Source organism: Antechinus flavipes, chromosome 6 (assembly GCF_016432865.1).
Source record: "Antechinus flavipes isolate AdamAnt ecotype Samford, QLD, Australia chromosome 6, AdamAnt_v2, whole genome shotgun sequence".
NCBI classification, from domain to species: Eukaryota; Metazoa; Chordata; class Mammalia; order Dasyuromorphia; family Dasyuridae; genus Antechinus; species Antechinus flavipes.
The window spans coordinates 213,296,853-213,323,953 of record NC_067403.1 but is presented as its reverse complement, the minus strand read 5'-3'; the positions used below and the strand labels follow the sequence as shown (position 1 = coordinate 213,323,953).

General features: G+C 39.6%; 1 protein-coding gene across 3 annotated transcripts in view; it reads right to left on the bottom strand.

The window, feature by feature from the left end:
* TEAD1 (TEA domain transcription factor 1) overlaps positions 1–14,581 on the bottom strand; it is a 302,844-nt gene extending 288,263 nt beyond the window's left edge. Inside the window, exons 1-2 of one of the 3 annotated variants that reach the window (XM_051964254.1) lie at positions 13,932–14,581; positions 12,703–12,855 (exon numbers count right to left, since the gene is read on the bottom strand). The gene's annotated coding sequence lies outside the window, so the exon portion shown is untranslated. The remainder of the gene's footprint in view (positions 1–12,702; positions 12,856–13,931) is intronic. The other 2 variants (XM_051964257.1, XM_051964255.1) reach the window with 2 other exon arrangements.
* Between the last annotated feature and the right edge of the window lie 12,520 nt (positions 14,582–27,101).

Genomic DNA, 27,101 nt, shown 5'->3' with positions numbered 1-27,101 from the left:
TCTAAAAAATTTCAAAGTCTAAAACTTTATCATTTGAAGGCGGAAAAAAAATCTTTTTTTTTTCCTTTTCCAATCATTCAAAAGCAAATGAACTAATGCTTAGATGTAATATTCTAATCACCTGTTCTAAAGAGCTCATCAGAATCTGAAAGAGCTAAAGGGGAAAAAAAAAAGACAGGATCATAAAGATAGGATCATGTGACTAAAAATTAGCACTAGAAAAGGAAAGTTTCAAAAGTAAACAGGCTAAATGATTACCAGAATTTCACCTGGTCTTTGGGAGCACCACCTAAAACCTCTGCTATTGGTATTACCTCAAAGACCCCAATGAAACTGTTCTGAAAATCTCCTATGGAGTAAACTACTCTGAGGACCATGGGATTTGGTTACTACTCTACAGAATGCAACTGAATATCTTAGGAGCTTGAATTTGCTCAGATATCACAGATTCACAGTAAAAAGGGACTTTAAAGGTCCTCCCACCTTCTTATTTTACAGGAAAGGAAAAGGAAGCCCAGAGGCTGATTTGCTTCAAGTCTTAAGGCCATTTTATTACATATTTCCTAAGCTCTCAGGTCCCAGCCTTCCACTCTCCATGTCTTAGCTCTGGCTCACTACTGTCACAAACAGTCAATGGTCAGTCTATTGAGAATTTCTACATTCAATGTGTAGAGAGGCTGCAAGGTGAAGAATGAATTGGACTCAAGTCAGGAAATTCTGGACTCAAAAATCCCCCTAGACACCAGAAAAGTGACCAAGAACAGGTGGATTAGCATTTGTGAGCCTCAGGCAACTTTCTAAAACTTTTATCTATTAAATTAAATCTAGTAGAAAGAACTGGAAGAGGGAAAGGGAGTTTCCTTAGGGGAGAAATCATAGATTTTAGCTAAATTGTAATTCATGAATATTTAATGAGGGAGGAAGGGAGACCGAAAGAGGGAGAGAAAAAGAGTGAGAGAGGGAGGGGGAGGGGGGAAGAGGAAAGAGAGAGAGAAAATAGGTTTTTTATCATGGTTTTATGGTTTTTCAGAATTCAGTTATTTGTATATAACTCTTAAGCTTTTATTCATTACTGATATTCAACAACATAGTCAGAAGCAGCATTGGAATTACAGAACCTGGGATGAGGAGGACTAAGAGGTTCCCTAGCACAGTAATATCAACTCAAACAGAGATGGACCCCAACAAGCCATATACAAACTAACATCTATATTTTTATTTATTTTGTTAACCATTTCGTAATTACATTTCATCTGGTTCAGCTGCACTCCAGTGTCTTGAAAGCTGAGATGTTGATATCAACCTATACACTAGTCCCCAGCTTCTTAAACTATGGGTTGCAATCTTATATGAAGTCTCATAATTGAATGTGGAGCTCACAAAATTATTATCAATAAATGTTAGATTTGTATATTATTTTATACACCGAAGACCACATAAAAATTTCTTAGGAGAAAAGGGGTCACAAGCGGAGAAAGTAAGTCCTAAGATAGTCCTCATCTATTCTCTATGTGAACATTTCAAGTGACCCAAGCTCATACAATCAAGGTAGCAACCCACTGCATCACTAGACAATTCGATTTCTTTGGAAATATTTTCCATTCATCAAAAGTCAACCTCCATGAAACTTCTAATCAAACTGGTCCTAGTTCTCCTTTCTGGAACACCAAAACAAATCCAATCCTTCCTCTTTGTGATAGCTTTTCAAATTTCAGAACACAACTATCAGGTCTTTTCTTTACCAGGTTAATCAAATCTACTTTCCATGGCAAGGTTTCGGAAGTCTTCTCAGTGTCTGGTTATTCTTCACTCCAAAAGATCAATATCTATCTATCATGTACTGTCCAGAATTGAAAACAATGCTCTGAATGTGCTGGGACCAGTACAAAGTGCAGTGGGGCAAGTGCTTCTCTTGACTAGAACACCATCTATTCAATTCAGGCATTCATTCATTAACCATTTATTAAGCAACTATTATGTGTAAAGCTCTCTATTTTTCTTAACGCAGCCTAAGGTCATATGAACTATTTTTGGCTGCCATATTACCCTGTTGACTCATATTGAGTTTATGAATCAAACACACCTAAGCCTTTACACAATGTATTTGTAACATGAATGCTTAATGACTGACCACCTCCCTATTCTGGTAAAATTGATCTTTCCCCATCTAAATACAGGTTAAATTCTAACCTGTTAATTTCAGTCCATCTTTCCAACTTGTCAACTTCTTTTTGTTTTTTTGTTTTTTTGCATGCCAATTTTGTTGCTGTTGAGTTCTTTGCATTTGGTTCTGCCTTTTTGTGTTCCTATTTGGGATTTTCTGAAAAAAAATACCAGAGTTGGTTTGCCATTCACTTCTCCAGCTCATTTTGTAGATGAGGAAATTGAACCAGTCAGGGTGAAGTGACTTGCCCAAGGTCACAAAGCTACTAAAGGCCTACAGCTAGATTTGAACTCACAAAGACAAGTATTCTTGATTCCAAACCTGGCATTCTATCCACTGTGCCATCTAGCTGCATAACAAGATTGCATCACAATGGTAATCTATATTGCAGTTCTCTATCACTGGTAAATTTCCTACATCTGATTATTACGTCTTCAAAATTCTTACGTGAACTAGAAATCTGCTCTACCCTTAGTTCATCCTACTTTAATTTTGATGATATTTTATCCATCCATTAGACAGCAAGCTTTCAGAGGGCAGGATATTTTTCTTTTGATGTCTTCCAAAGAGCAGGTATTTAATGTGGACCTAACTGAATTTGCTAAATATATGCTTTCATCAGTGGACAATTTATGAGACGAAATTTCAAGAAGGCAGAGATGACTTACTTTTCCTTTTCATTTTTTTTTAATGAAACAAAGTTAGGAGAAAGATGGATAAAAAATCAAGATGACTCCAAAAAACTTCAAGACTAATCAAATGGACTGAAGCTAACAAGATGAAACATAATATAGAATCCTACTAGATTTAGTTCAATGAGTAAAAAAGGCCACAGTTTGTATACAGTCCCTTCCTCCTTTCCCACCCAGTCCCTAAAGTATGAGCACAAAATGTTGATGTAGAGTTTTCTCTTACATTAAGAACATATTCTCAAATTTTGAATAATATCCCACCTAAGGAGCATTCTTTCTCCCTCCCCCTCACAGTGCTGCATCATATGGATTAGAAGACTCACGTGGTCTTTACCTTATATATAGCAATATATCCCCTAGCAAATATAGATGCATCACATGTTTGTCTGCGGAATTTACCTGAAAATATGCATGATACTGTATTTCTACATGCTTAACATATATTGGACAACTTGCCATCTAGGGGGGGATGTGAGGGAAGGGGAAGGGAATTGGAACACAGGGTTTTGCAAGGGCTAATGTCTAAAAATTGTCCACCCATATGTTCTGAAAAATGAAAAGCTTTAATTAAAAAAAAAATGCATGATACTTGAGGCCACAGACTATTCACTGCAATGATTGTAGCCCCAGTATCTAGAATGGTTTCCTATTCAGAGCTACTTGTTCACTGCAAAAGGCCAATATAAACTAGAGGAAAATCTACCAAAAAAAAAAAAAAAAAAAAACTTGGGAAGTAAAAAAGGGTAAATGCTTAGGTGGAGGGAGAGAGGGGTGTGCATGCATTCCTTCATGTGCATGTGTGTGTGTGTGTGTGTGTGTGTGTGTGTTGGGACTTTTGAGCAAAAATAAGAATAGGAAAGAAGGTTAGAAAGGGAGTAAGATAAAGTATAACTCTATCTAACAAGATTGTGTAAAACTTGAATGTCAAAAAAAAAAAATATCACTGACACAAAATTCAAATGAGCAAGGTAAACAAAATATTTTGGAGGAAGGAGTGATATGACCAAATGTGTCAAAAAAATTAACTTAGTAGTTGTATAAAAGACATTTCATGGTTGTATGATAGATGTGATAGAGTAATGACAAAATGATATTAATAGCCTTTTAAGCTGATATTGGTAATGTATAATCTATATCAGATTGCTCGATGTCTTGGGAAAGGGGGAGATAAGGGACGGAAGGAGAAAAAACTTGGAACACAAAATCTTACAAAAATGAATGTTGAATACCATCTTTACAAATACATATAGATATAGATAAATATGAAAAAATAAAATACTATTGAGAAAAAAAAGATAATATGTGTATGTGGTATAAGATGCCATGAAGACAGTTGTTAAAATAGAGTTGTTCAGTCACATCTAATCTCTGTGACTCCATCAGGAGTTTTTGTGGCAAAGATCCTGGAGCGGTTTGCTATTTCCTACTCCAACTTATTTTATAACTGAAGAAACTGAGGCAAATAGGATAAAGTGACTTTCATAGGGTCACACAGCAAGGAAGTATTTGAGGTTGGATTTGGACTTATGAAATGACCTGGCACTCTATTATTGCACCATCTAGCTGCCCTAAAATGGAGAGCAATAGGCAAGTACAAGAGATATTATAGAAGTGGTAGCAGGGGTCCTCAAACTACGGCCCGCGGGGCAGATGCAGCAGCTGAGAACATTTATCCCCCTCACCCAGGGCTATGAAGTTTCTTTATTTAAAGGCCCACAAAACAAAGTTTTTGTTCTTACTATAGTCCGGCCCTCCAACACTCTGAGGGACAGTGAACTGGCCCCCTATTTAAAAAGTTTGAGGACCCCTGAATAGAAATACAATGCTTGCTAAGTAGAATGGATATGACAAGGGAAAAGGAAATAAAAATCAAAATATTGTAACTAAAGGAACCCCTTAAATCATCCAGTCCAGTTCTTCCATTTTACAATTAAGAAAACTAAGGGCTAGAAAGGTAGTACAAGGATAAATGGGTATTAAGTTAAAGAGTCAGACTAAAATCAGATTCTCTGACCTCAAATCTACATATCCACATCCCACACGTGCTAATATGTCCAGGAAAGAATGGTGAATCGTGGTGCCACAAAAAGAAATGATGTCAAGAACAGTTTGTGAAGGAGGGAAGAAGAGATAAGTAAAATAATTTTAGACAAGTTGATCTTAGGGTGCTTGTGAAATGTCTACGTAAACATGGAGGTCTGAAGTTAAGTAAAAGATCAGAACATTATTAACACTTTTTGCCTAAGATCGTTCAATCACCCAGGAATCCACCAAAATTATCATCCAACTAACATTGCTGTTCCATCTTTCCCACACTGTTGGCAGGAAATAATAATATGACAAATGCCTTCCTGAACCCTCTAAAATAATCTCCTTGATCTACCAACCTTTCAAAAGAAATTATAGTTTATCATGATACATTCTTCATGAATCCATGTTAGGTCCTAGTGATCACCTTTCTTCTCAAAATGCTCACAAAGCACCTGTTTAATAACTTTTCCTAGAACTTGGCTGGGAATTCTAACTTGAACAAAGTAGCACGCTATAGAAGAAATCCTGAATTTATAACTAAATGTCCTGGATTTGTATCTTGGTTCTGCCAATTAGTAACTGGATGATCTAAGGCAAACCATTTATTCCCACAGGGCCTCAGTTTACCACATCAGAATTAGATCCCAGCTTCTTAAACTGTGGGTCACGACCCCATATGGGATTTTATAACTGAATGTGGGAATTAGTTGCAAAATTATGATTTATTATCAGTAAATGTTTGGTTTGTACATCTTTTTTATATTTCTTTACACCCGGGGTTACATAAAAATTTCTCAGGTGAAAAAGAGTCACAAAAAAGTAATCTTCCTAGCACTAAATTCTATGATCCTAGAAATCATTTTATCAAGTCTGTAGACTATTTACATTTTTTGAAAATACATACATATACACACATCCAGTATAATATTATTTGGTCATCTTGAATCTTCTTCACAAACGACCAACATTATTTTATAAGTCAAGTCTGCAAGCTACTTCAAGACCATGGATCTGAAGGTATTATTATTTCCTCACCTGTCCCTGAGTTCCAATTCCCTCTCCATCAAGTGTGTTCTCTAGATGACCTTATTGGCCTTTTCTGAATCACCTGCTTGTCTTTCTTTTCAAGAAGGGCATGTGAGGTGAGCTAGGTGGGTGTCATGGAGCTACACAAGACTGAGAAGCATCAGGCTCATGGCAGTGCCAAAGCAGGAAGGAAAGGGAGGAGAAGGGCAAGGGAGGGTGGTGAGGGATAGATAGCAGCTGGCCTTGGCCTCCCCAAACATCCCCTTAGCAATGCCATCCCTGTGTGATCACTGAGGGCATCCAGACAAGGACTTGGCACTCTGAGCACCTCCCTAAAAGCTCTGGCTGACAGCTGGCCTCATATTCATAGATCACAGCTTCCCCACCCACACCCAAAGAGTGGGTGAAGAACCATGCCAGGGAAAGGGGGAGCAAATCCTGTTCATTTTACAACCAGCCCTTCATTACTTCCAAATGGAGATCAGGGGCGTATTTGTCAATCCATAAAGATTCAGGATATAGATTCTCTACAACTCCAGGTAAAATTCCATTGAGGAACAAAAAGGTTCTATACACACCAACAAAAAAAAAAAAAAAATGTGTGTGTATATATATATATATATATGTATAGTGGTACAATTTTATTCTATACACACCAAAATATATATATATATATATATATATATAGTGATACAATTTTATATTCTGGAAAGTACATTCCCAGTCCGCTGGAGCTGCTGTGAATTCCCAAATTGAAAGCAAGTGCTTAGAACCAGAAAGGGAAAGGGAGGTAATATCTTCCCCAATCCTTTCCTTCCACCCAGGAAACTGTTAGTGTGGGGAGGTAACTTTTGAGGTAGGAAGGGGAAAGAAAATCGTCGACAGGAAGATGGAGAAAGGAGAGATAGCCCTCCTTCACTCAGCAGTTCAAGCCCAAGGAAGCACTTTGCTGTTTTCAGGCCACAGGTTGTGTACTCATTACTCAAAGCTGGCTTAGGAGGCATTTCCCACCTGAACAACAATTCGTGGTCCCAGCCACACTATTTCTCTGGTCCTGACCTCCAAGTCAAAGTCAGCACCTTGCCCACAATTTCAAATAATCACACTGACTTGAAGTGAAAATTAAATTAAAAGGCTTTGTTTCAAAGGAATTTTTCATTTGTTCAAAAGAATTGTATACTAGGTTATATCAGGTGAATCTTTTAGGAAGAGGGTGCTCTCAGATGGACTTGACATTGCCTCAGTCCCTCCTGGGACTAAAAGTGTAAGCTAGCTCATTAGAAAACTCACTGCTGTTGTCCCTGAATTTAAAAGGAAGAAAGGAGGGGGAAAACGAATGCCCACAGGAAAAGGCTGCTCTCCAGAGTCTGGGAATCCCAAAGTAGGAATGAGTGATGGATGGGCTTTCTCCAAAGGGGCCCATATCAAAAAAAAAAACCCTGGTGATAAGCTCAATCAGCACAGATAGCTTATCTGAAGCACATCCTAGCCATATGGAGCCACAAACAACTTCTGCCTGTTGCTTCCACAACAAAAGGCCATCACACAAGTCCCGGCCAGAAAGCCCAATTTGATAGTTCCAGTCCAATGCCTAAATTTGCATTTTACTTAGGACCTGACCTCCCCTTTGATACTCTGAGCCCACTCCCTGCCCTTCTCCTTTTCAAAACACACCATCCACACAGACATAGTGTGGATATGTGGACTCTGTGTGGATCAGGTGAACAAAGAGTAAACCAGATGTCAACTTCAGAAATGGAGCTGCCTAGTGGGGGAGGTTTACAGGAGGCAGCTCCGAAGCAGACAATGAGCTTTTCTCCAAACACTGGGGAAGGCAGGCAGGCGGGTGGGTGGGGCGGGCCTTGGGGAGTGGCTATTTAAAACACTTGGCTCCTTTTATTTCACCACCAGGGAAGTGAATTTGGTGCTCTAAGCCAGAGCAAATGAAGTCATTTTGTTTCCTCGGATTTTCTTTGCATTTCTGTGATGCCTTATGGGTGTATACGTTAGAGTTAAAAGTCAAGCTGTCCTTTCTGGAAACTTAAAATCTGAGTCCCCTTAAGAGTGAATATTTGGAGAGAAATTTTAGTGCTTCATATGTATGTGTGCATATATATTCCAAGTTTAAATAAAGAAGGAAAAAAGGATCACCGGAGAAGCATCTGAAAAGAACTACAACTGACTAAGTCAAATGCCATAAGAGTAAGATGTGAAGAACAGTAGACAAAGCCAACTTCTACATGCAGGAGTGGGTATCAAAGATAACATATGGTTTTATCAAGTGAATCCAACAGGATTTCCTAGACTTTTGTTCCTTACCCTTTTTTCAAAGAATATTAACAGATGGTAAGAATATGCTAATCTATTTATTTAATTTACTATTTCAGGAATGGCAAAAAGAAAGGATACTGGTTTGCAATATTGAGTTCATCAGCCTTTGGCATTCAAAAGAAAAAAAAAATTGTTGGGATGCATGATGGGAGATGAGAAAATTCCACACCCATCTCTTCTCAGCCTCAGTGGTGGGGGACACAGAGAGGCACACATACTATTTTCCCCAGTTACCCCCATCTAAGTAGAACTATAGTCTCTGATGAGTTTTTCCAATTTTTGTGAACATTCTCAGTTTAAAAAAAAAAAAAATCTCCTTTCATGTTAAGTTGAGATTGCACTTGAATTTCATCCAAAGGCAGAGCTGTACTGAATTATGATAATTAGAAAGCTGTGCCTATAAAAAAAAAAAAAAGCAGCAGTTGATGCATTTTAAAAAGTTCATGCCAGAGAATATAAGTTCAATATGTTCTCACATAATTAACATTTCCCACCATTAGCAGCAGTTTTTCAGTTTATATCTCTGTAAAAACAACAGCCCTGACAGTGTTTTACACTCAGTCAACAATGTTTAAGTCACTTTACACAAAAGTCTAAACTTTGTCAAATACCTACCGGCAATCCCAATTCCTGCTGGAGGCTACCGATTGTGATTCTAAATCACAATGAATAAGGCTAGCTCTCCCTTTCTGCTTTGAAATTCATTCCCCGGCTCAGGATGAAGCCATTCTAACTAAAACTATGGACGAAGATCTAGCAAAACACAAATCGCAGCCAGCATCTGGAGAAGGGCAGGAATAGGAGAACAAGCCAGAGCCAGGATAAACCAGAATAAAAAAGAGAGACAAAGGCTAAGTGAGAAGTGATGGATGCCCTTGCCGAGACTCCGGCAAATCCTGAAGGGCCCTGTGGCCTTAGCCAATCCAAAGAAACAATCTGCCACAGTTTGCAAAGTTTCCCGGCCGGTCCAAGGCATTGCTGCAGTACCCACCCTCCCCCAACCCCACCCCAAGTTAGAATACAGAGAACAAAGAGAAGCCCCATCCTGAGATCGAAAGTTACTCTCCCAAGAAGCATTTCTTTTTAATGATCAGAAGCAACTAATCTCGTTAGTGGGACAAAGTCCAAAAGAATCTGGAGAAATCTATGAGCTTTAACTCTGAATTCAGGTACTACTGGACAGAGATGATGCTTCATCATCAAAACATTGGAGATTCTCATGAGAGGTCTCAAGAGTTAATCCAGATTCTGACAACCAAAATAAAATGGGAGCTTACGTTCTAAAATTTAGCGTATGTTTTTAAAAAAATCAAAGGATTTAAAGAACAAGAAATTCGTTGTTACAATCCATATATTAAGTTGGGAAAAAATAACATAGTAAAGAATGAGGACTAAATTGGCTAATTTTAAGCCCACCCCCCCCAAAAAAAAATAAATGATAAGATTACAATAAAGGGAAAGGTTCAAGTGGATCACTTGGTTTTATCAACTTTATGAAAACTCAAGATGAAAATATGGTATTAATATAGGTTCAAAGGAAGCCTGAGCTACATTGGTTTCATGAATCCCAAATCAACTTTTAAGCTATCCTCAGTTCCTCTTATCAGTCATTCAACACAGGCACTTTTTAGGTCTCCCGAATAAGACCGAGCTTGTCAAAAAGTGAATCCATTTATAATACTGCTTTCAGACTACCATGATATGCCCAATGAAACCAACCACTTCTATTAAATAAACTGCATGTGGTGAACAAGAGTTAGCTGGAGACAATGCACTGCATATTTTTAGACAAAGTCGGGGCTCCAACTTCGCTGCTCTCCTGGGGATGAAGCTCTCCAAGTTTTACCAGGAACTGATATGAGTTCTCTGCAAATCTTTTCCTTCTTGCTGATTTTTTTCTTACTGCTAATCTGGCCCAAGACTAGGTCCAAAAAATTTCGAGCTAAAGATGACTTACAGACATTCTACAATGAAAGTGGTTATTACCACTCTCATATATTTGTACAAACCTACCTAGATCAACTACATTCCAATTTCCACTTAAAGGCAGTATAATTAACCTAACGGTTAAGACGGAGATGAAAAGCAATCAGGATAGATGATGTTACCCTGACACATTCAAATATATAAAGAAGCATGTAATCTCTAAAGGGAGCAAACTCTGAAGATATGACACTTACATTCAATAAGATTTTTTAAAATCTTTACATTTGGGGGTATAAATTTAACAACCGGTTTGAATTATCTCTTCTGAAAACATATGACTACAGTATCATCTTTGCTGTTATAAACTACAATTCTCTCCTTTCAAAATCTCATCCACAATTGTTACATTAAAGAGGATTGTGTGGTTTTCCCCCTTCTATTGCAGCTGCTCTGTACTGTCAAAAAGCAGTTTTTGTAAAACTGACACATAGGGTTAAAAAGTTCAAAAAATATTTTTCTTACTATCCCTTAACTTCTTTTTTTAAAAAAGGGGAGGGGGGGGAGGGGGAGGAAAGACTAAGAAATATTCATTCAGAATCTTCAAAATGAGACTACCTACAAGTAAGTACATCATCCTGTCAGTGAAAGGAGAATAAAATCTCTAAATTGAATCCAGTATCCTCCTTAACCTCTCCCCATACCAACACCTCTCTTCTAGCCAACTGTTCTGGCAAAAAGCTCTCACATAAGAGAATTCATTCTCTCAAATTTAAAATTCACTTTTAAGTCTTTCAGAACAAAGTGAGCATTTCCCCCTGGCAACTTGAGGTTAAATTTCATTAAGCAGATGTGAAGATTTTTTTTTTCTTTAAGGTGCTCAAAAACATAAAAATCAACATCTTTCCTCAAATGTTCTTGTGTAGTTGGCACTCAATTTCAAGGACTTTATAGAGCATCACACACAGTGGTCAAAAATTAAGCACAAAGCTTTCCCCTATATTCCCGTTGTTCTGGTTGCTTTTATAATTAAAAGGATAGAAATAAGCCTAAAAACAAAATATTATAGTTTTCCATTTAAATTACTGGTCAAAATAGAGCTCTTATAATAAAAATGACTTGGGTCTGGGTGTTCATATACTATCAAGAAATAATAAATATTCCTCTGGCACTTAATTTCTCAATCATTTATTTATCACAACACAACCAATAATTGACACAGCTTTACATAAAAAGAAACCTAAGAAAACTCCTGGAGATACACAGATTAAAAAAAAAAAATCAAGCCTCTCCCCTCAAAATTACTCCATTTTCAAAGACTAATCATCCCACTTAAGCGTTCAGGAGTCACTTTTTAATTAGTCCTAGCATTTCCTTCTGCAAGGAAGGGATTTCATACCCAAGCTGCCTACTTAGTACCCATTTTTTAGGAGAGTTATTCCTTGTTACTAATACTGCCCAAAGATCTAATGAGGGTATTCCCTAGCTATTTCTAGAAGTGACAATATGCTACATAAATCCTACGGGGAGCCATTTTAAATCTAAGAATCACCAGGAAAAAAAATAATCTGAATGTGACTATCAATTACTATTTTAACACATCGTTACAAAAATTCTGCTCAGTTTTTCAATTGAGTATTTCCATACAATATTATTTCAGGCTATGTATAGATTTATACATTTTGCCACATTGTAGAATATCAAAACATCCTGTCTAAGATGTACTTATTCAGCACAGAACTGTAATCCTTGTTTATTCAGGTAACCACCTGCACTCAGCACCCCTGAAACGGCAACTAGCCCGCAGTTCAAAAAAAAAAAAAAATCAGGAAGAGGAAAAAAAGAAAAGTCATGTGGTTAACCTGAACTGGAGAATAGGAGATACTGCAGTTTCTGTGCAACAGGCTGTATTTCCAACCTGTAGCACTTTTTTAATTTAAAAACAAAATGCAACGAGATCTGAAAAGGCTGGACAGGCTACCCTCGTTGTTCCAGGCTTCTTCCTCCCAAGGTAGTTTTGTTTTTGTTTTTAAATGCATGGCCAGCCTTTTTATGGGCAGAGTAACTGGTCTCTAAGTTTCCAGTACTTACTGAGGTCAATTTTCATTTCTGCAAATCAAAGGCAGCCACTTGCTTCTAATAAGTTAACAAGTCTCCAGAGAAATGGTGGTGGCTGGTATTTCATTGTTTCATAAATGTTTTTATACAGTAACACTATGCAACTTAAAACATTTTTTGAAAATAACTAATGGAAATAAAAATCGTGAATTGGTGTTTTTTAAAGAGATCGAGCTAGCCCCCGGTGTTTTTCTGCTACACAAAAATGTAGCTCCGCCTCAAGAAAAATAAAGCAAACAAAACCCAGTCAAAGGGAAAAGATTCTTAACTTCTCACTCCCTTTAAAGAGCAGGGCAGGACTTTGAGAAACCAGGACTACCAGAGCCGAACAAAGGCTGGAACCACAACCCGCTCCGATTTTCTCCTCTGGATCTTTTCTGGGTCAGTAAACAAACAAATAACCCCTAGGTTTCCTACCGAAGGGAAGTTTTCCAGGGAGAATCTCCTCCTGGGTTTGGTGGTAACTGCGACTTAGTCTTTTTGGGACACAATGTTTCTGCTGACTCCCGAAAATTTTCCACTTGAATGTGCAATTAAGCAGCGGCGGCGGCGGCGGCAGCAGCAGCAGTTCTAGAAAAGCAGTAGAAAAGAACATGCCTTCTTTCATCTTTTAGAAGCCCCCCAAGTCCCCCAAACAGCAGCGCCACTCTCAGAAGCAGCCCGGGAGCCCGAGATCTGCCTGTCTGTCTGCGAGTCTGCCTGCCTGCCTGTCTGTCTGTCTGTCTGTCTCTGCCGGACCGCAGAGGCGGGCGCTTTCAGGACACGGGGCTGCGCGGGCTCATGTCAGGCTGGCCGGGCGCTGCTGCTGCCGCCGCCGGGGCTGGGGCCGGGGCCGGGCCGGAGCTGCTACAGGCGGCTGTGGCGGCTGCTCGTCTACCCAGCCTCCGGCTCGCTCCTACGAACTTCTTCCTTCTTGGCGAAAAATGTGAAAAATGTCAAAGGTTTTGTGCGTGTGTGGCGCGCTTGTGTGTGTGTGTGTGTGTGTGTGTGTGTAATCGAGAAGGGAGGGGGCGAGGGGGAGAGCGAGAGCACTGTGTGTGTATGTGTGTGCGTGTGTATGTGTGAGAGAGAGTGAGTGAGGGAGTGTGTGAGGCTGTGAGTGAGAAACACTGAGTCAGGGAAAGCAGCCACAGGAGGAGCAGGGCTGGAACGGGAGCAGCCGCCTGTTGCAGCGCCGGCTTCACACTCCGTAGCAAAACTCCATTTCAACAACTTGCCAGGCTCGCGCTCTCTCGCCTTTTCTGCTCCGGTCTCTCCCCACACCCCGGCTCAACTCAGCTCAGCCCAGCCAGCGGACAGACGGACAGACCACGCTCTACACCTTCCCTGTCTCGCGCCTTCTCCCCACCCCCCACCCCCCCAGCCGCGCTCCCGGGTCACCTGCAGGCCCGGGGGAGGGGAAGGGGGAGGAGAAGGAGGAAAAGGGGGGGTCAGCGGCCGGGAGAAGAGAGGCCAGAGGAAAATAACAGGAGACCCCCCCCCATCCCCCGCCCAGCGCCCGCTGCCCGCCGGCCGGCCCGCCCGCCCGCCCGCCACACACAAAGCAGACAGACAGAGCTCGGGAGGAAGAAAGGAAAGAGGGTGACGCTCGTGCAAGGGTCTCTGCGAAGCGGCATCCACCGCCACCTCCCCTGGCCGAAACTTACCTTCCACTCCACCTTTGCAAAAACACCTCCAGCTTCTTGCAATTCAATTGCAAACTTCTTGGCCGCGCGCGCCCGGCGCTGCTCTCACTCTCCGGTGTCTCTCCCACCCCCCTGGCCTGGCCCGGTCCGGCCCGGCCCCAGCCCCCGGCCCCGGACGCCCCCACCTCTCCACCTCTCGTGGCTGGCCCGGCCGCCCCTCTGTGCCAACCCCGGCCCCAGCCCGGCTCCGCTCCGCTCTGCTCCCCGGCTCCCGCTCCCCTGCTCCCCCGCCTCCCCGGGGCTGCGCGGCCGGGGTCTTTTCCTGCCGGCTATTTTTTGTGGGTTTCACTGCATGAGAGGCTGCCCGGGCCCAGCTGCCCGGAGCTGCCCGCAGGATTTAATCAAGTCTGAAAAAGTGCTTAGCGGTGCCCGCGAGCCGGCGGCGGCCGCGGCGGCTGTTTGGGCTCGGGCGGCGCGGCGCGAGCGATGCTAAGAATGTTCGGAATGAGAAGAGGAATGAAATGAACGCGAGGACCGAACTCACTCAGGAGGGGTGGGACCTTGGTGACGTCATGCAGCCGGCCGCCCGGGGACCGGGGGCGGGGCCTGCCGCCGCCGGTGACGTCATAGGGAAGTCCAGGGCGGCGAGGAGGTGGGGCTAAGGGAAGGAGGGACGAAGAAGGGGGAGGAGGAGACTAGAAGGAGGGAAAAGGAGGGAAAGGAAGGAGGAGAGGGAAGAGGAGGAGAAAGGGAAGGAGAAGAGAGGAAGAGGAGGGGGGGAGGGGCGGGAAGGGGCGGGCTGGTGCAGACACTCTAGTGCTGGGTTGGGGCCGGGGCCGGAGCTGCGCAAGGCCGCGGTGCCTTGGGTTCTCGCAGGGAGCGCCTAGCTACGCCACTGGTCGCGCCCCGAAGCTAGCCCGCACCCCCGGCCCCTTGGCCCGAGATCGGAGGTGGAGTTTCTCCTTCGCGTGCGGACCCCGGAGCTCCCTCTTTGTCCCTAGCTAGGGCGGGGCCGAGAAGAACTGGGGCCGGCCACCTTGTCTGTCCCCCGTGGGAGGGAAAGAGTGGAGATCAAGTTACCTGCGGGAACCGGGCTTTTTCTGTCTCCCGAGAGGCACCGCCTGACTGGTTGTGGGAACTTTGGCAAAGTGGCCTGGCCACCATCATCTGAACCTCATTTTTCCCTGTCTGCAAAATGGGAATAAAACTTGACTCATAGACAAGCTTAAAAGTTTCTGAACAATAGGGGCTCGTTAATGAAAGCTTGGCCAGTAGAGAGCCAGCCTGATCTTGGAATCAGGATGACCTGGATTTAAGTTCAGTCTCTCACATACGGTGTGATCCTGAGTCACTTAACTAACTGAAACAGAAAGTTGCTTGGTTGGGAAGAGTTTGTCCGCCTAGAGTTGCGAACTACTCTTTTCTCTCTCCCCCCCTCCTCCCAGCCATGTGCTAGGCACTGAGGATTATAAAGATTTAAAATTCTACAGTCCTTGGAAGCTTCTGTCACACAGAGCAGTCCGCTACTGGAGAAAGGGAGTTTGCCTCCTTGCAAACTTATCATTCGCTTTATTCCTCAGGCATTTATTAAGCCCGTATTGCGACCAGTGTGAAAGAAAGGAAAGATTTTGCTCTGTCCCCAAGGAGTTTCCAGTATGTAGCAGAGAAAGATGCACACCTATTACTCCGAATACAAGTTAGAATGTGCAGAGAGGTTCAAACAAAAGAATAGTCTTGGTTACTTTTAGAAGGAACTGATCATTTAGAAGCAACTGATGGAGATATATTGAGTGGGTGGTGATTTGTGGGCATAATCAATGCATGTAAATATAGAATTGTCTATAGTTACTAAAATAATATAGCTAAAATTTATATAGCACTTACTATGAGCTAGGTTCTATATGAAGTGCTTTACAATTATCTCACCAATCCCCATTTTACATATGTGGAAACTGAGGCAGGACAGGTTAAGTGAGTAGGGTCACACTGTGAGGTTGGATTTGAACTCGGGTTCCTACTGAGTACAAGATTCTTGCTCCATCCTCTTCAATACCTACCCTCCTCCCTTTGGGACTGGGGAATGAGGTAGGGTGGAGGGAGAGGTGGAGGAGGGGGCAGAGAGGCTCTCAAATACCCGGATAAAAAGTCTGGATTTCATTGAATAAGCAACAATTGGGATATTTTCATCAGGGAGGTGCAAAAGGAAAAATACTCTGGCAACAGATGAAGGACAACTCTTTTCAACTTCATCCCTTCAAGTGGAGACTTCCTCTGCCCCAACTCCAACCCTGTTAGTTGAGGAAGGCATATAAGAAATACTCAGAAAATTCAGGTGACCTTGGACAAGGTCACATAGTTATTAAGTAGCAGAACAGTGATATAACTGAGTCTCCTGAATCATAAGCCAATGTTTCATTTCTTGGCCTCCTTTTATAGGAGTTCCCCTAAACCTTAGATCTGGTTTCACAACCCAATTTTAATTTGACATTAAAGTGAAAATAGTTGTAGGTGCTCACCCTGGGTGGGGTTTTCCCTAGTTCCTAGAATGTCTCTTGAAACCCAAAGTAACTGAGAATAATATAGATGCCCTCTAAAAGTGAATTAGTGAAAGGGTAAGTACCAAGTCCTGTTGTTACTTGGCCAGATTGACATAATCTTCCAGGTAAATAATTCAAAGAATTTTCCAGGTATTAAACTCATTGATCCTCAGGAAATTTAAATTTAAAAAATATACTGATTTAAATACTTTTTAAAATGCTGATTTAATTTTTTTTAAACCCTGATAGGAATTTCCCCAGACTTATAAATAATTTCCTTTCTCATTTGATAATCATGAGTCTTTTGTTTACAAACAAGGTTTAATTCTATAGGGTCAGAGATGAATTTTAATTTAGACTAGTAACTACTATCTTTGAAAAGAGATATCATTAGACCAATTTTGTAGATTAGAAAAGAGGACAAAATAAATTGTTATTTAATATTGTACCATTGTTTTAGACCTGTATTTCCCAACACTCCTCCTAAAACTTTGAATGCTCAAGGGTTTGTGTTGTGTTTGCAAGATGACCCTGTTAGAATTACACACATTATGTTTTCACTTGGTTGGATGACCTGGTTTGCTCCAGGTGAACAACCATGTGTATTTATGGGTATGCAAGCCCAACATTTAACTTTTCAATGAGATAGTTAAGTGAGAAAAGCATGAGCATAGCATATAATCCACTTATTCATGTATATTTCCATTTTAAAAACAAAATATTAAATTGACTGCACATTTTAAATAATCTATAACAAGGTGTATGTGTTTTTTTTAAGGTAGAACAAAGTTTAAAATAATGGAACACCTACAAATACTCTTCTCTCTAAACTTCACTCTTATAAACAGCATTTAGCTAACCTTTTCTCTTACCTATAGAACAATCCCAGGACTTATTCAAGGCTGGATTTATTCCTGCCTTCTTAGAGTGCTGGTGTTGATAGCTCTGAAATTCCTCTTCTGTCCTGCCCAGCAGGGGAGTGCTTTTACTTTCTCCTGACAAAAGCAGACTGTCCTCAGCCTCTCCAATTCCTGTATTCATTCCATCATTCAAAAAAGGGGAGGAATTACCTGAACAAGACTAGGTGTTAAAATTCTCACCCTCTGGCTTGAAGTTGCTTATAGACAAAGACAGGCATACTACAATATAGAGTAATACCTGGTCATTGTAGCCTCTTTCTTACTTGGATCATAGAGTGACAACTAGAAGAAAGAACCTTAGGAGTCATCTAGCCCACCCTATCATTTTACTGATGAGAAAACTATGGTGCCAAAGTCATGACTTGCCCCAAATCCCACAGATAATATGTGACATAGTCAGGATTTGAACTTGGGTTCTCACAACTCCAAACCCAAAGATCTTTCCACTGTACCATGCTACTTTCTAAGACTAACTGTGGGTCTCCTGTGATGTTCTTTCTCATTCAGTGTCCTTAGCATTTACCTTTCAGGGTTGTTGTGAGGATCAAATGAGATAATTATAAAGCACTTAGCATAGTACCTGGCAAATGGTAGGCACTTAATAAATTGTTTTTTCCTTCCTTATAATTACATAGCTCCAATTTAAAAGCTAAATCATGAAGCTCATTGTCAACAATTTTTAAGACAGCCCAAACTGTTTTCCCCCTTTCTAACTGTCAAAAAATACCTGAAAACAATTAAACAATCCACCCTTCAATGGAAAGAGTACAGGTGGATTTGGGAAGTCCTGGGTTCAAATCTTCACTGCTTTTTAATACCCATGTGACTTTAGACACATTATTAAATCTCTCTGCACCTGAGTTTCCTCATTTATAAAATGGGGGAGGAGAAGGGTATAGGCTAAACAACCTCTAAGATCTCTTTCAGCTATAGATCTATGATACTATGACAAACCAAATTTATAAAATCCTATCCTTCAACATGAAGAAAAACTTTAGAGATCATCTCATTCATCTTCTAACAAAATACTGATACTCTCGACAGTAGTCCTAGTATACGATAACTGTCATCATAATGATAACACACATTTCTATAGTGCTTTAAAACTTAGTACCAGGAGACCACCACCTACAAAGAACTCTTCTTCCACTTCCTCACACACCCCAAAACAGCCCATTCCATTTTTAGACAGCTCTAATTAAGAGTAATCTTCTAATGCACAAGTCTAATCATGTTACTCTCCTTTTCAAAAAAACTTTCAGTGACTCTTAATTATTTATGAAAATGCAAATTACTTAACCTAGTATTCGAGGCTCTCAAAAATCTGGCTCTTACCTTTTTGGTTATCACAAATACTAAAATTGCGATATTATGTATCGCAAATACATAATTCTTATGTGATACTTTCTAGCAAAATCAGACTACTCAGCATTTCCCAATCTCATCCTGCCCTTTCTTGCCCATATATATATTGTCTTTCACATCAGGAATGGCTTCTACTCACATCTCTTAACTGTTGAGATCCTTTTCCTTTAAATATCACCTCTTCTGACAAGCAATCTGTAATTATGTCAATTATAAATGAATTTTCCCTTCTTAAATCCTTCTTTTCCTTCCTCTTCTTTTCTTCCTTTCTTCTCTCCTGCCTTTTTCCCTTCTTTACTTCCTTTCCTCCCTCCCTCTCTCCCCTCTTCCCTTTCTCCCTCCCTCCCTTGCTTCTTTTCTTTTTCTTTTTCTTTCTTTCTTTCTGTCTGTCTTTCTTTCTTTTTGTCTTCCTTCCTTCCTTCCTTCCTTCCTTCCTCGCTTCCTTCCTTTCTTCTTCTTTCCTTCCTCTTTTTTTCCTCTTTTCCTTTGTCTTTTGCCATTCTTGTGCATTTACCATGCTGTAATCTGGATTTGATGGAGTACTATTTCTAGGCAATTCTTCACTCACTATGGGTCTTCAGAAGATGTCTGTTTTCGATGAGTTCTAGTAATAATCCTATAGGGAATACTCCTAAAATTCTAGCTTACAAGCCCCCTCCTATGTGCTTCCTATTAATAATCAGCCAGCAGACACGATTAGATATTAGCTAAGGCATTCACTAAGATAGCAGCATAAGAAGAATAGGTACAAAACAATTTCCCTCCTTTTCATACAGAAATCTGTACTACACTCTCCCACCAGAAAGCAAAAACAAAATGAAATAAACAAACAACAACAACAAAACAGTATCTATAGGATGAGTGGGCCAAAAAAAAAAAAAAGTAAATACAGTTCTATGGCAGTGAGACATACATCTAGGATCCCATGTGCTAAGGCAATTGCCAACTATCTCAAGTACAACAGAATCTAGAAGTGCTTTTTCTCTTTGAGGCAGAGCTACCCTAAGGTGCAGCATCTCTGCTGGGCAAGTTTCTCAGCAACATTCCCAGAGTCTACTGTTTTCCACAACCCTTTCTCTTTTCTTCTGCCATGCCCTGAAGGTGCTTTCTTTCTCATTTTTGAATCTGAGTCTGTCTAGAGTTTATATCTCTACTCCCTCAATTTTTTCTTGAAGTTTCTCCAATTGCTGAACTCTCCAACTTCTTTCTAGATGTATGTCTTTCATTCTGCTGCTAGATGCCATAGACAAAGAAGAAGCAGGAGAGAGAAATTTCCTCCTCCCCCATCCTATAGGAGTGTCCTCCACAGAGTACTTCTGAACCTTCACTATCCCAAACTGAGCGCTATTTCTAGCTCTACCTGCAAAAGCATATATAATTTTTGCTTATTCATTAATGTTGCTCTCTTCAATTCCATCAGAGAAAGGTGTTCACATCATCATGAAAGGATTAGGGAATAGATCCACCTTTATAGATAGTTTTGCAGCCAAGCAGTCAACAAGTTTTTATTAATCATTTACTATGGACCAGGAACTGTGAAAAAAAAAAAAAAAAAAAAAAAAGCTGGGGATACAAAGAAAGGCAAAAGCAGTATTGTTAATACCTACCTAGGTGACTGCAGTGGATCATCAGCTTGGTCAGGTGTCAGGAAAATCTGAAAAAAAAAATCTCATAAATATTCTAGCTATATGACTGAACAAATCACTTACCCACTATCTGCCTCAGTATCCTCAGTTATAAAATGTGGCTAATAACTTCCTTTCGAGGGTTATAAGGATCGTATGAGATAATATTTATAAAAACAGTATAGTGCCTCACATATAGTAGGCACTTAATAAATTCTTTTTTTCCTTGAAAATTACATTCTATTCTGGGAAGCTGATCAAAGAGCAAGTCTCCCACAATATTTATGTATTTGTTTTCTTCCCATCACAATATTTTAAACTATCTTGAAGGAAGAAACTGTGTTTTGCTTCTTCTTCATATCCCCATTACTTAGCAAAGTGTATCATATATAGTAGATGTGTGATAAATATTTTTTAATTAAAATGTTTCCTTTTGTCCAGCTGAAATCTGTCTCACCATAATTTTCAGCTATTGCTACTAGTGCTGCCCTCAGGCCAAACAACATAAGTCAAATCCCTATTCTGCACAGCAGGGACTTAAAGACATATCTTGTCCTCTCTCTGCTAGGCTTTCTCTTCTCCCAGCTAAACATCCATAGCCCATGATTGCCAATTATTGCTCTTCTCTGAACGAACTCCAATTTGTCATTATCTTACCTAAAATGAAGGTCCCAGACTGAACAACTAGTCCACCCAACTAGAATCAGCCAGAAAATCACCTTCCTCATGCTGAATAGCATTTTCTATTATACAGCTTAGATTATAGAGTTTTCTCTGTATTCTTCGTTTCCTCCTTTCCACATTATTCTCTCTATGACTTTCCTCCATTAGTTATCACCTTTCTTTTGTTATGTTCAGTCTCTCCTCTTTGGCTTCATTCTCTTCATTTTCTCCACTATCTTTTCAACAACAGCATTATCAACAACACACCCTTCTTCAACTGGAAAATGAATGGATCCCCATCAATTGGAGAATGGTTGAGTAAATTGTGGTATATGAATGTTATGGAATATTATGGTTCTGTAATAAATGACCAGTAAGATGAATACAGAGAGGACTGGCGAGACTTACATGAACTGATGCTAAGTGAAATGAGCAGAACCAAGAAGTCATTATATACCTCAACAACGATACTGTATGAGATGTATTCTGATGGAAGTGGATTTCTTCAACAAAGAGATCTAACTCAGTTTCAGTTGATCAAGGATGGACAGAAGCAGCTACACCCAAAGAAAGAACATTGGGGAATGAATATAAACTGCTTGCATTTTTGTTTTTCTTCCCTGGTTATTTATACCTTCTGAATCCAATTCTCCCTGTGCAACAAGAGAACTGTTCGGTTCTGCACACATATATTGTATCTAGGATATACTGTAACCTATTTAACATGTATAGGACCGCTTGCCATCTTGGGGAGGGAGTGGAGAGAGGAAGGGGAAAAATCGGAACAGAAGTGAGTGCGAGGGATAATGTTGTAAGAAATTACCCTGGCATTGGGTTCTGTCAATAAAAAGTTATTAAAACACACACACACACACACACATCCTTCTTCAAACCTTCAAACCTACTACTCCCTTCAAGGTATCATCTCCTATCTTTCTTTGCTTTCCCCACCAAATTTCTTTTTGAAAGGATAATCTATGCTCACGGAACTTAAATCCAATCTTTGTCAGAAAGACTTTCCCAGTCCCCCTTTTAGGTCCTCCCCTCAATTGATTATTTCCAATTTATACTGTTATTTGACTTATTTATACATAATTGTTTGCATGTTGTTCCCCACTAGGTTGTGAGTTCCTTGTGGGAAGGAACTTTTTTTTACCTTTTTCTGTGTCCCCAGCATTTAGCACAATATCTGAAATGTTTATTGACAGATTAATTGAGTTTACTTCTAGAAACTTTGCATTTATTTTGGGTTCCTTTTCCATTTCTTTCCTGAAACTGCTCTCTCCAAGGATACCAATGACCAAATCACCAAGTTCAAGAGCCTTTCCTCAGTCACCATTTCACTTGGCCCTGTTGACCACTCCCTCCTGGATAATTCCTGTCCTATTTATTTGGCTTTCATGACTCTGCATTCTTCTGGCTCCTAGGTTCCTTCTGTGACTGCTTCTTTCCTGACTCCAAATCTTTCTTCTCTCTCTCTATGTAGACAGTTTATTTCCCAAGAGTCTGTCCTTCTCTTTTTCCCTCCTGGTGACCTTATCCCCCTCCATATTTTCTATTATTACATTCAAGCAAATGATTCTCCTGAGTCATTGGCTCTCCAGAACTATATTTTTTATTTTCTGCCAACATTTTGAAATCAGTGTATCCAAAACCAAATGGAAATCGTGAATTTAAATCCAGTCTCAGATACTTAGTAGCTATATAACTCTCAGCAAGTCACTTAGCCTCTGTTAATTGAAGTTTCCTCATCTGTAAAATGGAGATAAAAAATAGCATCTACCTCCCAAGGTTGTGGTAAAGATGAAATGAGGTAATATTCACAAGGCACTTTTGGAAACTTTAATGTGCTTATATGAATATATGCTAGCTAAGTATTCACTATTATTATTTATTTCTTCTTCTTCTTTTTTTTTTTTTTTCTTAAGAAGAAAGCTTGGACTAAATGACTTCTAAGGTTCTTCTCAGCTCTAAATTGATATTACAATACATTCTGCTCCCCATGGCAAGATTTATTTTCCAGTGCTTCGAACCCTATGTGTCCAAAACTAAATCCATCATTTTTTTCTCCCAGGTCAGCTCTTCCTCCCAAGATTCCAATTTTTATTATTGGCAATACAATCCTCCCAGTAACCCAGGCTCAAAATATTGGAATCACATAGGATCATAAATCCTTTTAAAAAATGAATCTTCTGGAAGTAGAACTCTGACCAAGAACTCTACACAGCTTAAAATCTTTAGTGTCTCCATAAAGTCTATGGAGTAAAGCCCAAACTTTAAGACGTTCCACCACCTGCAACCAACTTCCTGTTCAAGTTGTTTACTTAATATTCCCCTACTTGTGCTTATATTCCAACCAAACTAGGCAAGTCTTTGTCTCCTGAAAATGTCCCTCTTTTTTTTTTTTTTTTTTTTTTTTTGCAGCTTTACCCATGTCTTTCCCAATGCATTGAATACCCTTCCCCTGCATTGCCATCTGTCAAGAGCCCCACCCAAATGCCACCTGTTACCACAAGCAGGAAGTCAGAGGACTTGAACTGTGGGGGCAGGAATAAAACAGCTGCTACAGTTGTCTTCAGAAGGGCACCAACCATTCTTTGGATGCCTTTATGGGTCAGTTCAAAGCAGAGGAAGCTCACTTCTTTAGACTGGTTTTTCCTAAACTGACCCTAAAACTATGGCTATAGATCTGATTGTGTCAGAAAGAGGAAGATCAAGAGTGTCAGGTGAGGCTTCTTGTTGGCAGAAGTGTGCAGCTCTGGGGAGTCTGGTTACCTGGGTGACTTCCCCAGTATGTCTGTGTTTGTATTCCCTGGGGTTCTATGTGAACCTGGGAGAGGTTTACTCAGTTCCTCTCATAGAGGAGGGGAAGCCCCTTTTAGGGATCTGTGTAGCAGCTGGAGGCTTGAGTTAAAGCAATCTGAAGGAAGGACCCTTCAAGTCTTGAGGATGGTAATACAGGAAACTTATACAATGCTGTGCAAATGACTTGGAACAAAATGAGATCATTACATTTATTGACATACATACAAGCTTTATATATATATTTTTAATTTAATATGTAATATATCTTCTTTCTGCTATATTCACTGATTTAACTCCATTTAATATTAAATTCACAAGATTTTGACATCTTTCTTAGCTCTTCAACTATGAAATCATAATCATTATATTGACTATTAAGTATACCTTTAACAAATAGTATGTTTTCCCCAGCCTTGCCTTGGTTATAGTCCATAGGTTTTCTTTTTCTTTTTTAATTTGAATAGTATTTTATTTTCCTGATTACATGCAAAGATAGTTTTCACATTCATTTTTGTAATATTTTGAGTTCCAAATTGTTTCTCCTTCCCTCCTTTCCTCCCTTACCAAGGCAGCAAACAATCTCATATAGGTTATTTTATATGTGTGTGTGTGTGTGTGTGTGTGTGTGTATACATATATATGTATATACACAATCATTTTAAACATATCCCCATATTAATCATGTTGTGGAAAAAAATCAGAACATCATAATGGAAAAACCATGAGGAAGAAAAGCAAATAAACAAAAAAAAAAGTGAATATGGTATGCTTCAATCCACATCCAGTCTCCATATCTCTCTCTGCATATGGATTAAACTATAAGTTTTTTTCTTTCTTTTTTCTCCCAGTAGTATCTTATTTTTCCAAATATATGTAAAGATAGTTTTCAACATTCATTTTCATTAAACTTTGTGTTCCAATTTTTTCCCTTCCTCCCTTACCTTCTCCCCCCCTCCCCCCAAGACAGCAAGCAATCTGATACAGGTTAAATTTGTGCAATCCTTTTAAACATATTTCTATATTTGTCATGTTGTACAAGAAAAATAAGAAGGAAAAAAACTATGAGAAAGAAAAAAAAAGCAAGCAAATAATAATTAAAAAGATGAAAATACTATGCTTTGATTCGCATTGAGTTCTCTTTCTGGAGGCAGATGGCACTTTCCATCCCAAGTCTGTTGGAATTGCTTTGAATCATCACATTATTGAAAAAAGCCAAGTCCATCACACTTGATCATCACACAATCTTAAATCATAGGTTTTCAGTGATGTTTAATTCAGTTTAATTCCTGAGCCTCTGAGTATGTTTATCTTCATCTATTGGATAAATTTCTTGATCTTTCATGAAATGTGACATTTATATTAATGACTTCTCTAAATAATATTCGCTATCATCTACAATGCATGATCAACAAAACAATGAACACTCTTTCAACTCTCTGACCAATAGACCTCTATCTCAATAACCCTAGCCCTCTCCATAAAACTAGGCTTCACCCCCTTCCACTTCTGAGGTCAAGATTGTGTTTTGGTAATCCATCTCTATTTAAGGGATTTCTGTCATTCTAGAACAATGTTACTTCTCAATCCATCAATATGTTGATCACAATTCATCATTTTTTCAATGGAGATGTTGGAAGTAAAGAATCCTTCAAATAATTTGGGGGTGGAGGTTTGACATTCTGATGAAGATGTGGACTTCTGACATAGTTTTTATATGGCCTTAAATGAGAAAGTGATTTTTGTAAGTGACCTTTTCCCAATTTTTGGCACTCCAATCTTATCTATGGCCAAAAAAAAAAAAATGTTTCTTTATAGCAAAAGTTACAAGCTTTTAAAAATTGATCTTATTCTTTCAATTAAAAAAAAAATCCTATGGCACACTGACTAGAGGTATCGATAGCAACTCATCCAGCTTCCAAATTCCTCTGAACCTTTTTGTCTATTTTCTGAGAAGAAATTAACATAAATTATTTCTTCCAAGAAGTGATTCTTGGAATTGTCTTGACCATATTTTCTTATAATATAATATAGCATAACAGTGTAACTGGCCATTGGAGGCTTTAGTGAGCCTTGAAATGATAGCCTTTCCTACTCCAATAGTTGATTTAAAATCTCTAATAATCTTGAAGTATGCTTTGTAAGAGCTACAACTTTTGCACATTTCCTTGGCCTAATATTCAAATTTAAAAAACAAACACAGAATTAAAGATAATCAATCAAAGAACATTTATTAAGTATTTACTGTCCATGGGACATTGTTATTATGCTCTACGAATACAAAGAAAAAGCAAAAACAATGCCTGCTCTGAATGAGCTTACATTCTAATGAAGGAGATATATAGAAACGAGTAGATAAAAGGTAATCTTATAGGAGATGACAGTAATAGGACTATGGAAAGGCATCCTACAGGAGATGATTGTTGAGTTAAAGGAAATCAGGGGATTGTAGGTTGGAAGGGAGAGCAAAACACAGCACACAAGAACAATAAAGCAGAGATATAGATAAAAATGTTTATATACATATCACACAATCCAGTACTCGACTAACAGAAGAGTTAACTAAAGGTGGAAAAACCAGTTCAATCTGGTCAAAATCAAGCACATCACTGTAGAAGAACAAGCAAAAATCCCAACAGACCAGACATTGAAATATGTCTCCATAAAGAAGAAATTCTGCAGAAGTCATCAGTTTAGCTTCTTGGAAGGAACTTGAAGGTACAAAGAAGAAAATAGGAAATAATTACTATGGCTTTAAGAAATATTCAGCCTTCTAGAGTCCAGGGAAGAAATGTGTAGTTGTTGTTCAGCCTCTTCTGACTCTTTGGGACACCATTTGAAGTTTTCTTGGCAAAGATACTGGAATGGTTTGTCATTTCCTTCTCGGGCTCATTTGACAGATGAAACAGGGTGAACTGACTTGCCCAAGGTCATACACTATAAGTGTCTGAGGCTTGATTTAAATTCAAGATGACTCTTTCTGACTTCAGACCAGGAGTATTCTACCACTGTCATCTAGCAGTCAGAGCAATGGAATTACAGTTAAAGGATCTGAGTTCAAATCCCAGATCAACCACATCTGTACAACTTGTCAGCAAGTCACTTTACCTTCCAAGGCTCAGTTCCCTACAAGATCTTTAAGATTCATTTCAGAGCTAAATTGATGATCCTAGGAAGATCCTTAGAAAGAAGGTAGGGTTAGACAAGGAATCAGACTAGAAGGCCTTTATATAAGAGTTCAGATGGTAACTCTAGATCAGCATTGACTCATGAAAACAG